We start from the raw sequence: 16,308 nt of genomic DNA on the forward strand, positions 1-16,308 counted from the left end.
TCTGGCAGCTTCCTGATCCTCTGTGAAACCCCGTACACACCTGGCAGGATCCTGATCCTCTGTGAATCCCCATACACACCTGGCAGGATACTGATAATCTGTGAAAAACCCATACACACCTGGCAGGATCCTGATCCACTGTGAAAAACCATGCACACCTGGCAGGATCCAGATAAACTATGAAACCCCCATACACACCTTGCAGGATCCTGATAGACTGTGAAACCCCCATACACACCTGGCAGGATCCTGATAAACGGTGAAAACCCCATACACACCTGGCAGGATCCTGATATATTGTGAAAGCCCCGTACACACCTTGCAGGATCCTGATCCTCTGTGAAACCCCGTACACACCTGGCAGGATCCTGATGAACTGTGAAACCCCCATACATACCAGGCAGGATCCTGATAATCTGTGAAACTCCCGTACACACCTGGCAGGAGCCTGATACACTGTGAAAACCCGGTACACACCTGGCAGGTTCCTGATGCACAGTGATACCCCATTCACATCTGGCAGGATCCTGATCCAATGTGAAACCCCCATACACATCTGGAAGGATCCTGATACACTGTGAAACCCCATACACACCTGGCAGGATCCTGATGCACTATGAAACGCCATACGCACCTGGCAGGATCCTGATCCAATGTGAAACCCCCATACACATCTGGAAGGATCCTGATACACTGTGAAACCCCCATACAAACCTGGCAGGATCCTGATACGCTGTGAAATCCCGATACACAGCTGGAAGGATCAAGATACACTGTGAAACCCCCATACACACCTGGCAGGATGCCGATACACGATGAAACCCCATACACACCTGGCAGGATCCTGATACACTGTGAAAGCCCCATTCACATCCGGCAGGATCCTGATACACGGTGAAACCCCATACACACCTGGCAGGATCCTGATACACTGTGAAACCCCCATACACACCTGGAAGGATCCTGATCCACTGTGAAGCCCCAGACACACCTGGCAGGATCCTGGTGCACTGTGAACACCCCATACACACCTTTCAGATACTGATACACTGTGAAAACCCCATACACACCTGGCAGGATACTGATCCACCGTGAAAACACCATACACACCTGGCAGGATCCTGATAAACTGTGATACCCCCATACACACCTGGAAAGATCCAGATAAACTGTGAAACCCCCATACACACCTGGCAGGATCCTGAAAAATTGTGAAATCCCCGTACACACATGGCAGGATCCTGATCCTCTGTGAAACCCCGTCCACACCTGGCAGGATCCAGATCCTCTGCGAATCCCCAAACACACCTGGCAGGATCCTGATGAACTGTGAAACCCCCATACACACCTGGCAGGATCCTGATAATCTGTGAAATCCCCGTACACACCTGGCAGGAGCCTGATACACTGTGAAAACCCCGTACACCCCTGTCAGTTTCCTGATGCACAGTGCAACCCCATTCACATCTGGAAGGATCCCGTTACACTGTGAAACCACATACACACCTGGAAGGATCCTGATACACTTTGAAACCACATACACGCCTGGTAGGATCCGAATGCACTGTTAAAACCCCATACACACCTTGCAGATCCTGATACACTGTGAAAACCCCTTACACACCTGGCAGGATCCTGATACACTGTGAAACTCCATACAAACCTGGCAGATCCTGATCCACTGTGAAAACCCCGTACACACCTGACAGGATCCTGATCCACTGTGAAAGCCCCATACACACCTGGCAGGATCCTGATACACTGTGAAACTCCATACACACCTGGCTGATCCCGATACACTGTGAAAACCCCATACCGACCTGGCAGGATCCTGATCCACTGTGAAAACCCCATACACATCTGGCAGGATCCTGTTAAACTGTGAAAACCCCATACACTCCTGGCAGGATACTGATCCACTGTGAAAACCCCATACACACCTGGCAGGATCCTGATAAACTGTGAAACCCCCATACACACCTGGCAGGATCCTGATAAACTGCGAAACCCACATACACACCTGGCAAGATCCTGATAAATGGTGAAACTCCCAATTACACCTGGCAGGATCCTGATCCACTGTGAAATCCCCATGAACACCTGGCAGGATCCTGATATATTGTGAAATCCCCGTGCACATCTGGCAGCTTCCTGATCCTCTGTGAAACCCCGTACACACCTGGCAGGATCCTGATCCTCTGTGAATCCCCATACACACCTGGCAGGATACTGATGAACTGTGAAACCCCCATACACACCTGGCAGGAACCTGATAATCTGTGAAAAACCCATACACACCTGGCAGGATCCTGATCCACTGTGAAAAACCATGCACACCTGGCAGGATCCAGATAAACTATGAAACCCCCATACACACTTTGCAGGATCCTGATAGACTGTGAAACCCCCATACACACCTGGCAGGATCCTGATAAACGGTGAAAACCCCATACACACCTGGCAGGATCCTGATATATTGTGAAAGCCCCGTACACACCTTGCAGGATCCTGATCCTCTGTGAAACCCCGTACACACCTGGCAGGATCCTGATGAACTGTGAAACCCCCATACATACCAGGCAGGATCCTGATAATCTGTGAAACCCCCGTACACACCTGGCAGGAGCCTGATACACTGTGAAAACCCCGTACACACCTGGCAGGTTCCTGATGCACAGTGATACCCCATTCACATCTGGCAGGATCCTGATACACTGTGAAACCCCATACACACCTGGCAGGATCCTGATACACTGTGAAACCCCATACACACCTGGCAGGATCCTGATCCACTGTGAAACCCCCATACACACGTGGCAGGATCCTGATACACTGTGAAACCCCAGACACAGCTGGCAGGATCCTGATCCACTGTGAAACCCCCAAACACACCTGGCAGGATCCTGATACACTGTGAAACCCCACAAAAACCTGGCAGGATCCTGATGCACTGTGAAACGCCATAAACACCTGGCAGGATCCTGATCCAATGTGAAACCCCCATACACACCTGGCAGGATCCTGATACACTGTGAAACAACATAGACACCTGGCAGGATCCTGATGCACTGTGAAACCCCATACACACCTGGCAGGATTCAGATGCACTGTGAAACCCCATAAACACCTGGCAGGATCCTGATACACAGTGAAAACCCCATACACACCTGGAAGTATCCTGATGCACGGTGAAACCCCATACACACCTAGCAGGATCCTGATCCACTGTGAAACCCCCATACAAACCTGGCAGGATCCTGATACACTGTGAAACCCCCACACACACCTGGCAGGATCCGGATACACTGTGAAACCCCATACACACCTGGCAGGATCCTGATACACTGTGAAAGCCACATTCACATCCGGCAGGATCCTGATACACTGTGAAAGCCCATAAACACCTGGCAGGATCCTGATCCACTGTGAAGCCCCCATACACACCTGGAAGCATCCTGATACACTGTGAAACCCCAGACACATCTGGCAGGATCCTGGTGCACTGCGAAAACCCGATACACACCGTGCAGATACTGATACACTGTGAAAACCCCATACACACCTGGCTGGATCCTGATCCACCGTGAAAACACCATACACACCTGGCAGGATCCTGATAAACTGTGAAACCACCATACACACCTGGCAGGATCAAGATAAACTGTGAAACCCCCATACACACCTGGCAGGTTCCTGATAAATTGTGAAATCCCCGTACACACCTTGCAGCTTCCTGATCCTCTGTGAAACCCCGTACACACCTGGCAGGATCCTGATCCTCTGTGAATCCCCATACACACCTGGCATAATGCTGATGAACTGTGAAACCCCCATACACACCTGGCAGGATACTGATAATCTGTGAAAAACCCATCCACACCTGGCAGGATCCTGATCCACTGTGAAAACCCCATACACACCTGGCAGGATCCAGATAAACTATGAAACCCCCATACACACCTGGCAGGATCCTGATAGACTGTGAAACCCCCATACACACCTGGCAGGATCCTGATAAACGGTGAAAACCCCATACACACCTGGCAGGATCCTGATATATTGTGAAAGCCCCGTACACACCTTGCAGGATCCTGATCCTCTGTGAAACCCCGTACACACCTGGCAGGATACTGATGAACTGTGAAACCCCCATACATACCAGGCAGGATCCTGATAATCTGTGAAACCCCCGTACACACCTGGCAGGAGCCTGATACACTGTGAAAACCCCGTACACACCTGGCAGGTTCCTGATGCACATTGATATCCCATTCACATCTGGCAGGATCCTGATACACTGTGAAACCCCATACACACCAGGCAGGATCCTGATACACTGTGAAACCCCATACACACCTGGCAGGATCCTGATACACTGTGAAACCCCATACACACCTGGCAGGATCCTGATGCACTATGAAACGCCATACGCACCTGGCAGGATCCTGATCCAATGTGAAACCCCCATACACATCTGGAAGGATCCTGATACACTGTGAAACCCCCATACAAACCTGGCAGGATCCTGATACGCTGTGAAATCCCGATACACAGCTGGAAGGATCAAGATACACTGTGAAACCCCCATACACACCTGGCAGGATGCCGATACACGATGAAACCCCATACACACCTGGCAGGATCCTGATACACTGTGAAAGCCCCATTCACATCCGGCAGGATCCTGATACACGGTGAAACCCCATACACACCTGGCAGGATCCTGATACACTGTGAAACCCCCATACACACCTGGAAGGATCCTGATCCACTGTGAAGCCCCAGACACACCTGGCAGGATCCTGGTGCACTGTGAACACCCCATACACACCTTGCAGATACTGATACACTGTGAAAACCCCATACACACCTGGCAGGATACTGATCCACCGTGAAAACACCATACACACCTGGCAGGATCCTGATAAACTGTGATACCCCCATACACACCTGGAAAGATCCAGATAAACTGTGAAACCCCCATACACACCTGGCAGGATCCTGAAAAATTGTGAAATCCCCGTACACACATGGCAGGATCCTGATCCTCTGTGAAACCCCGTCCACACCTGGCAGGATCCAGATCCTCTGCGAATCCCCAAACACACCTGGCAGGATCCTGATGAACTGTGAAACCCCCATACACACCTGGCAGGATCCTGATAATCTGTGAAATCCCCGTACACACCTGGCAGGAGCCTGATACACTGTGAAAACCCCGTACACCCCTGTCAGTTTCCTGATGCACAGTGCAACCCCATTCACATCTGGAAGGATCCCGTTACACTGTGAAACCACATACACACCTGGAAGGATCCTGATACACTTTGAAACCACATACACGCCTGGTAGGATCCGAATGCACTGTTAAAACCCCATACACACCTTGCAGATCCTGATACACTGTGAAAACCCCTTACACACCTGGCAGGATCCTGATACACTGTGAAACTCCATACAAACCTGGCAGATCCTGATCCACTGTGAAAACCCCGTACACACCTGACAGGATCCTGATCCACTGTGAAAACCCCATACACACCTGGCAGGATCCTGATACACTGTGAAACTCCATACACACCTGGCTGATCCCGATACACTGTGAAAACCCCATACCGACCTGGCAGGATCCTGATCCACTGTGAAAACCCCATACACATCTGGCAGGATCCTGATAAACTGTGAAAACCCCATACCCTCCTGGCAGGATACTGATCCACTGTGAAAACCCCATACACACCTGGCAGGATCCTGATAAACTGTGAAACCCCCATACACACCTGGCAGGATCCTGATAAACTGCGAAACCCACATACACACCTGGCAAGATCCTGATAAATGGTGAAACTCCCAATTACACCTGGCAGTATCCTGATCCACTGTGAAATCCCCATGAACACCTGGCAGGATCCAGATCTACTGTGAAAACCCCATACACACCTGGCCGGATCCTGATCCACTGTGAAAACCCCATAATCACCTGGCAGGATCCTGATAAACTGTGAAAACCCCATACACACCTGGCAGGATTCTGAACCACTGTGAGAACCCCATACACACCTGGCAGGATCCTGATCAACTGTGAAACACACATACACACCTGGCAGGATCCTGATAAACTGTGAAACTCCCATACACACCTGGCAAGAACCTGATAAATGGTGAAGCCCCCATACACACCTGGCAGGATCCTGATATATTGTGAAAACCCCGTACACACCTGGCAGGATCCTGATCCTATGTGAAACCCCGTACACACATGGCAGGAACCTGATATATTGTGCAAACCCCGTACACACCTGGCAGGATCCTGATCCTCTGTGAAACCCTGTACACACCTGGCAGGATCCTGATCCACTGTGAAAAACCCATACACACCTGGCAGGATCCTGATACACTGTGAAAACCCCAAACACACGTGGCAGGACCCTGATACACAGTGAAACCCCAAACACACCTGGCAGGACACTGACGCTCAGTGAAACCCCAAACACACCAGGCAGGACCCTGATCCACTGTGAAAACCCCATACACACCTGGCAGTATCCTGATCCACTGTGAAAACCCCATACACAACTGGCAGGATCCTGATCCACTGTGAAAACCCCAAACACACCTGGCAGGATCCTAATACACAGTGAAACCCCATATACACCTGGCAGGACCCTGATACACAGCGAAACCCCATACACACCAGGCAGGACCCTGATACACAGTGAAACCCCATGCACACCAGGCAGGATCCTGATGCACAGTGAAAACCCCATACACAACTGGCAGGATCCTGATCCACTATGAAAACCCCATACACACCTGGCAGGACCCTGATACACAGTGTATCCCCATACACACCAGGCAGGATACTGATGCACAGTGGAAACCCCATACACAGCTGGCAGGATCCTGATAAACTGTAAAAACCCCATACACACCTGGCAGGATACTGATACACTGTGAAAACCCCATACACACCTGGCAGGATCCTGATACAATGTGACAACACCATCAAAACGTGGCAGGAGCCTGATAAACATGTGAAAAACCCATACACACCTGGCAGGATCCTGATCCACTGTGAAAATCCCAGACACACCTGGCAGGATCCTGATACACTGTGAAAACCCCATACACACCTGGCAGGACTCTGATGCACTGTGAAAACCACATACACACCTGGCTGGATCCTGATAAACTGTCAAAACCCCATACACACCTGGCAGGATCCTGATACACCGTGATAACCCCATACACACCTGGCAGGATCCTGATACACTGTGAAAACCCCATACACACCGGGCAGGAAACTGATAAACTGTGAAAACCCCATACACACCTGCCAGGATCCTGACAAACTGTGAAAACCCCATACACACCTGGCAGGATCCTGATGCACTGTGAAACCCCATAAACACCTGGCTGGATGCTGCTACACTGTGATAACCCCATGCACACCTGGAAGGATCCTGATACTCTGTGAAACCCCATACACACATGGCAGGATCCTGATCCACTGTGAAACCCCCATACACACCTGGCAGGTGCCTGATACACTGTGATCACCCCATACACACCTGGAAGGATCCTGATACACTGTGAAACCCCCAAACACACCTGGTAGGATCCTGATCCACTGTGAAAACCCCATACACACCTGGCAGGATCCCGATAAACTGTGAAACCCCATACACACCTGGCAGGATCCTGATACACTGTGAAAACCCCATTCACATCCAGCAGGTTCCTGATACACTGTGAAACCCCATACACACCTGGAATGATCCTGATACACTGTGAAACGCCAGACACATCTGGCAGGATCCTGGTGCACTGTCAAAACCCAATACACACCTTGCAGATCCTGATACACTGTGAAAACCCCATACACACCTGGCAGGATCCTGAACCACTGTGAAAACCCCATACACACCTGGCAGGAACCTGATAAACTGTGAAACCCCCATACACACCTGGCAGGATCCTGATAAACTGTGAAACCCCCATGCACACCTGGCAGCATTCTGTTAAACGGAGAAACCCCAATACACACCTGGCAGGATCCTGATATATTGTGAAAACCCCATAAACACCTGGCAGGATCCTGATCCTCTGTGAAGCCCCGTACACACCTGGCACGATCCTGATATATTGTGAAAACCCCGTACACACCGGGCAGGGTGCTGATCCTCTGTGAAACCCCGTTCACTCCTGGCAGGATCCTGATTCACTGTGAAAACCCCATACACACCTGGCAGGACTCTGATACACTGTGAAAACCACATACACACCTGGCTGGATCCTGATAAACTGTCAATACCCCAGACACACCTGGCCGGATCCTGATACACCGTGATAACCCCATGCACACCTGGCAGGATCCTGATACACTGTGAAAATCCCATACACACCGGGCAGGAAACTGATAAACTGTGAAAACCCCATACACACCTGCCAGGATCCTGATACACTGTGAAAACCCCATACACACCTGGCAGGATCCTGATGCACTGTGAAACCCCATAAACACCTGGCTGGATCCTGATACACTGTGATAACCCCATGCACACCTGGAAGGATCCTGATACTCTGTGAAACCCCATACACACCTGGCAGGATGCTGATCCACTGTGAAACCCCCATACACACCTGGCAGGTGCCTGATACACTGTGATCACCCCATACACACCTGGAAGGATCCTGATACACTGTGAAACTCCCATACACACCTGGCAGGATCCTGATCCACTGTGAAAACCCCATACACACCTGGCAGGATCCCGATACACTGTGAAACCCCATACACACCTGGCAGGATCCTGATACACTGTGAAACCCCAGACACATCTGGCAGGATCCTGGTGCACTGTCAAAACCCAATACACACCTTGCAGATCCTGATACACTGTGAAAACCCCATACACACCTGGCAGGATCCTGATCCACTGTGAAAACCCCACACACACGGCAGGAACCTGATAAACTGTGAAACCCCCAGACACACCTGGCAGTATCCTGATAAACTGTGAAACCCCCTTACACACCTGGCAGCATCCTGTTAAACGGAGAAACCCCAATACACACCTGGCAGGATCCTGATATATTGTGAAAACCCCAAAAACACCTGGCAGGATCCTGAACCTCTGTGAAAACCCCGTACACACCGGGCAGGGTGCTGATCCTCTGTGAAACCCCGTTCACTCCTGGCAGGATCCTGATTCACTGTGAAAACCCCATACACACCTGGCAGGATCCCGATGAACTGTGAAACCCCCATACACAACCGGCAGGAGCCTGATAATCTGCGAAACCCCCGTACACACCTGGCAGGTTCCTGATGGACAGTGAAACCCCATTCACATCTGGCAGGATCCTGATACACTGTGAAACCCCATACACACATGGCAGGATCCTGATCCACTGTGAAACCCCCATACACACCTGTCAGGATCCTGATAAACTGTGAAAAACCCATACACACCTGGCAGGATCCTGATCCACTGTGAAAACCCCATACACACCTGGCAGGATCCTGATAAACTATGAAACACCCATACACACCTGGCAGGATCCTGATAGACTGTGAAACCCGCATACACACCTGGCAGGATCCTGATAAACGGTGAAACTCCCATGCACACCTGGCAGGATCCTGATATATTGTGAAAGCCACGTACACACCTTGCAGTATCCTGATCCTCTGTGAAACCCCGTACACACCTGGCAGGATCCTGATATATTGTGAAAACCCCGGTCACACCCGGCAGGATCATGATCCTCTGTGAAACCCCATACACACCTGGCAGGATCCTGATGAACTGTGAAACCACTATACACACCTGGCAGGATCCTGATAGTCTGTGAAACCCCCGTACACACGTGGCAGGAGCCTGATACACTGTGAAAACTCCGTACACACCTGGCAGGTTCCTGATGTACAGTGAAACCCCATTCGCATCTGGCAGGATCCTGATACATTGTGAAACCCCATACACACCTGGCAGGATCCCGATACACTGTGAAACCCCATACACACCTGGCAGGATCCTGATACACTGTGAAAACCCCATTCACATCCAGCAGGATCCTGATACACAGTGAAACCCCATGCACACCTGGCAATATCCTGATACACTGTGAAGCCCCCATACACACCTGGAAGGATCGTGATACTCTGTGAAACCCCAGACACATCTGGCGGGATACTGGTGCACTGTCAAACCCAATACACACATTGCAGATCCTGATACACTGTGAAAACCCCATACACACCTGGCAGGATCCTGATCCACTGTGAAAACCCCATACACACCTGGCAGGAACTTGATAAATTGTGAAACCCCATACACACCTGGCAGGATCCTGATAATCAGTGAAACCCCCATACACACCTGGCAGTATCCTGTTAAACGGAGAAACCCCAATACACACCTGGCAGGATCCTGATGAACTGTGAAAACCCTATACACACCTGGCAGGATCCTGATCCACTGTGAAAACCCCATACACACCTGGCAGAATCCGGATAACCAGTGAAACCCCCATACACACCTGGCAGGATCCTGATAAGCTGTGAAACCCACATACACACCTGGCAAGATCCTGATAAATGGTGAAACTCCCATATACACCTGGCAGGATCCTGATCCAATGTGAAATCCCCATGCACACCTGGCAGGATCCTGATCATCTGTGAAACCCTGTCCACACCTGACAGTATCCTGATCCACTGTGAAAAACCCATACACACCTGGCAGGATCCTGATACACTGTGAAAACCCCAAACACACGTGGCAGGACCCTGATACACTGTGAAACCCCATACACACCTGGCAGGACACTGACGCTCAGTGAAACCCCAAACACACCAGGCAGGACCCTGATCCACTGTGAAAACCCCATACACACCTGGCAGGATCCTGATCCACTGTGAAAACCCCATACACAACTGGCAGGATCCTGATCCACTGTGAAAACCGCAAACACACCTGGCAGGATCCTAATACACAGTGAAACCCCATATACACCTGGCAGGACCCTGATACACAGTGAAACCCCATACACACCAGGCAGGATCCTGATGCACAGTGAAAACCCCATACACAACTGGCAGGATCCTGATCCACTATGAAAACGCCATACACACCTTGCAGGACCCTGATACACAGTGTATCCCCATACACACCAGGCAGGATACTGATGCACAGTGGAAACCCCATACACAGCTGGCAGGATCCTGATAAACTGTAAAAACCCCATACACACCTGGCAGGATACTGATACACTGTGAAAACCCCATACACACCTGGCAGGATCCTGATACAATGTGACAACACCATCAACACGTGGCAGGAGCCTGATAAACATGTGGAAAAACCCATACACACCTGGCAGGATCCTGATCCACTGTGAAAATCCCAGACACACCTGGCAGGATCCTGATACACTGTGAAAACCCCATACACACCTGGCAGGACTCTGATGCACTGTGAAAACCACATACACACCTGGCTGGATCCTGGTAAACTGTCAAAACCCCATACACACCTGGCAGGATTCTGATACACCGTGATAGCCCCATACACACCTGGCAGGATCCTGATGCACTGTGAAAACCACATACACACCGGGCAGGAAACTGATAAACTGTGAAAACCCCATACACACCTGCCAGGATCCTGATAAACTGTGAAAACCCCATACACACCTGGCAGGATCCTGATGCACTGTGAAACCCCATAAACACCTGGCTGGATCCTGCTACACTGTGATAACACCATGCACACCTGGAAGGATCCTGATACTCTGTGAAACCCCATACACACCTGGCAGGATCCTGATCCACTGTGAAACTCCCATACACACCTGGCAGGTGCCTGATACACTGTGATCACCCCATACACACCTGGAAGGATCCTGATACACTGTGAAACCCCCAGACACACCTGGAAGGATCCTGATCCACTGTGAAAACCCCATACACACCTGGCAGGATCCCGATAAACTGTGAAACCCCATACACACCTGGCAGGATCCTGATACACTGTGAAAACCCCATTCACATCCAGCAGGTTCCTGATACACTGTGAAACCCCATACACACCTGGCAGGATCCTGATACACTGTGAAAACCCCATTCACATCCAGCAGGTTCCTGATACACTGTGAAACCCCATACACACCTAGCAGGATCCTGATACACTGTGAAAACCCCATACACACCTGGCAGGATCCTGATACAATGTGACAACACCATCAACACGTGGCAGGAGCCTGATAAACATGTGGAAAAACCCATACACACCTGGCAGGATCCTGATCCACTGTGAAAATCCCAGACACACCTGGCAGGATCCTGATACACTGTGAAAACCCCATACACACCTGGCAGGACTCTGATGCACTGTGAAAACCACATACACACCTGGCTGGATCCTGGTAAACTGTCAAAACCCCATACACACCTGGCAGGATACTGATACACCGTGATAGCCCCATACACACCTGGCAGGATCCTGATGCACTGTGAAAACCACATACACACCGGGCAGGAAACTGATAAACTGTGAAAACCCCATACACACCTGCCAGGATCCTGATAAACTGTGAAAACCCCATACACACCTGGCAGGATCCTGATGCACTGTGAAACCCCATAAACACCTGGCTGGATCCTGCTACACTGTGATAACACCATGCACACCTGGAAGGATCCTGATACTCTGTGAAACCCCATACACACCTGGCAGGATCCTGATCCACTGTGAAACCCCCATTCACACCTGGCAGGTGCCTGATACACTGTGATCACCCCATACACACCTGGAAGGATCCTGATACACTGTGAAACCCCCAAACACACCTGGCAGGATCCTGATCCACTGTGAAAACCCCATACAAACCTGGCAGGATCCCAATAAACTGTGAAACCCCATACACACCTGGCAGGATCCTGATACACTGTGAAAACCCCATTCACATCCAGCAGGTTCCTGATACACTGTGAAACCCCATACACACCTGGCAGGATCCTGATACACTGTGAAACCCCCATACACACGTGGAATGATCCTGATACACTGTGAAACGCCAGACACATCTGGCAGGATCCTGGTGCACTGTCAAAACCCAATACACATCTTGCAGATCCTGAAACACTGTGAAAACCCCATACACACCTGGCAGGATCCTGATCCACTGTGAAAACCCCATACACACCTGGCAGGAACCTGATAAACTGTGAAACCCCCATACACAGGCAGGATCCTGATAAACTGTGAAACCCCCATGCACACCTGGCAGCATTCTGTTAAACGGAGAAACCCCAATACACACCTGGCAGGATCCTGATATATTGTGAAAACCCCATAAACACCTGGCAGGATCCTGATCCTCTGTGAAACCCCGTACACACCTGGCACGATCCTGATATATTGTGAAAACCCCGTACACACCGGGCAGGGTGCTGATCCTCTGTGAAACCCCGTTCACTCCTGGCAGGATCCTGATTCACTGAGAAAACCCCATACACACCTGGCAGGACTCTGATACACTGTGAAAACCACATACACACCTGGCTGGATCCTGATAAACTGTCAAAACCCCAGACACACCTGGCAGGATCCTGATACACCGTGATAACCCCATGCACACCTGGCAGGATCCTGATACACTGTGAAAACCCCATACACACCGGGCAGGAAACTGATAAACTGTGAAAACCCCATACACACCTGCCAGGATCCTGATAAACTGTGAAAACCCCATACACACCTGGCAGGATCCTGATGCACTGTGAAACCCCATAAACACCTGGCTGGATCCTGATACACTGTGATAACCCCATGCACACCTGGAAGGATCCTGATACTCTGTGAAACCCCATACACACCTGGCAGGATGCTGATCCACTGTGAAACCTCCATACACACCTGGCAGGTGCCTGATACACTGTGATCACCCCATACACACCTGGAAGGATCCTGATACACTGTGAAACCCCCATACACACCTGGCAGGATCCTGATCCACTGTGCAAACCCCATACACACCTGGCAGGATCCCGATACACTGTGAAACCCCATACACACCTGGCAGGATCCTGATACACTGTGAAACCCCAGACACATCTGGCAGGATCCTGGTGCACTGTCAAAACCCAATACACACCTTGCAGATCCTGATACACTGTGAAAACCCCATACACACCTGGCAGGATCCTGATCCACTGTGAAAACCCCACACACACGGCAGGAACCTGATAAACTGTGAAACCCCCATACACACCTGGCAGTATCCTGATAAACTGTGAAACCCCCATACATACCTGACAGCATCCTGTTAAACGGAGAAACCCCAATACACACCTGGCAGGATCCTGATATATTGTGAAAACCCCAAAAACACCTGGCAGGATCCTGATCCTCTGTGAAACCCCGTACACAACTGGCACGATCCTGATATATTGTGAAAACCCCGTACACACCGGGCAGGGTGCTGATCCTCTGTGAAACCCCGTTCACTCCTGGCAGGATCCTGATTCACTGTGAAAACCCCATACACACCTGGCAGGATCCCGATGAACTGTGAAACCCCCATACACAACTGGCAGGAGCCTGATAATCTGCGAAACCCCCGTACACACCTGGCAGGTTCCTGATGGACAGTGAAACCCCATTCACATCTGGCAGGATCCTGATACACTGTGAAACCCCATACACACATGGCAGGATCCTGATCCACTGTGAAACCCCCATACACACCTGTCAGGATCCTGATAAACTGTGAAAAACCCATACACACCTGGCAGGATCCTGATCCACTGTGAAAACCCCATACACACCTGGCAGGATCCTGATAAACTATGAAACACCCATACACACCTGGCAGGATCCTGATAGACTGTGAAACCCGCATACACACCTGGCAGGATCCTGATAAACGGTGAAACTCCCATGCACACCTGGCAGGATCCTGATATATTGTGAAAGCCACGTACACACCTTGCAGTATCCTGATCCTCTGTGAAACCCCGTACACACCTGGCAGGATCCTGATAGATTGTGAAAACCCCGGTCACACCTGGCAGGATCATGATCCTCTGTGAAACCCCATACACACCTGGCAGGATCCTGATGAACTGTGAAACCACTATACACACCTGGCAGGATCCTGATAATCTGTGAAACACCCGTACACACCTGGCAGGAGCCTGATACACTGTGAAAACGCCGTACACACCTGGCAGGTTCCTGATGCACAGTGAAACCCCATTCGCATCTGGCAGGATCCTGATACACTGTGAAACCCCATACACACCTGGCAGGATCCCGATACACTGTGAAACCCCATATACACCTGGCAGGATCCTGATACACAGTGAAACCCCATGCACACCTGGCAATATCCTGATACACTGTGAAAACCCCATACACACCTGGCAGGATCCGGATAACCAGTGAAACCCCCATACACACCTGGCAGGATCCGGATAACCAGTGAAACCCCCATACACACCTGGCAGGATCCTGATAAACTGTGAAACCCACATACACACCTGGCAAGATCCTGATAAATGGTGAAACTCCCATATACACCTGCCAGGAACCTGATCCACTGTGAAATCCCCATGCACACCTGGCAGGATCCTGATCCACTGCGAAAACCCCATACTCACCTGGCAGGACTCTGATGCACTGTGAAAACCACATACACCCCTGGCTGGATCCTGATAAACTGTCAAAACCCCATACACACCTGGCAGGATCCTGATACTCTGTGAAACCCCATACACACCTGGCAGGATCCTGATCCACTGTGAAACCCCCATACACACCTGGCAGGTGCCTGATACACTGTGATCACCCCATACACACCTGGAAGGATCCTGATACACTGTGAAACCCCCAAACACACCTGGCAGGATCCTGATCCACTGTGAAAACCCCATACACACCTGGCAGGATCCCGATAAACTGTGAAACCCCATACACACCTGGCAGGATCCTGATACACTGTGAAAACCCCATTCACATCCAGCAGGTTCCTGATACACTGTGAAACCCCATACACACCTGGCAGGATCCTGATACACTGTGAGACCCCCATACACACCTGGAATGATCCTGATACACTGTGAAAACCCCATACACACCTGGCAGGATCCTGATCCACTGTGAAAACCCCATACACACCTGGCAGGAACCTGATAAACTGTGAAACCCCCATACACACCTGGCAGGATCCTGATAAACTGTGAAACCCCCATGCACACCTGGCAGCATTCTGTTCAACGGAGAAACCCCAATACACACC

Source organism: Heterodontus francisci, unplaced genomic scaffold (assembly GCF_036365525.1).
Source record: "Heterodontus francisci isolate sHetFra1 unplaced genomic scaffold, sHetFra1.hap1 HAP1_SCAFFOLD_53, whole genome shotgun sequence".
Lineage (NCBI taxonomy): Eukaryota > Metazoa > Chordata > Chondrichthyes > Heterodontiformes > Heterodontidae > Heterodontus > Heterodontus francisci.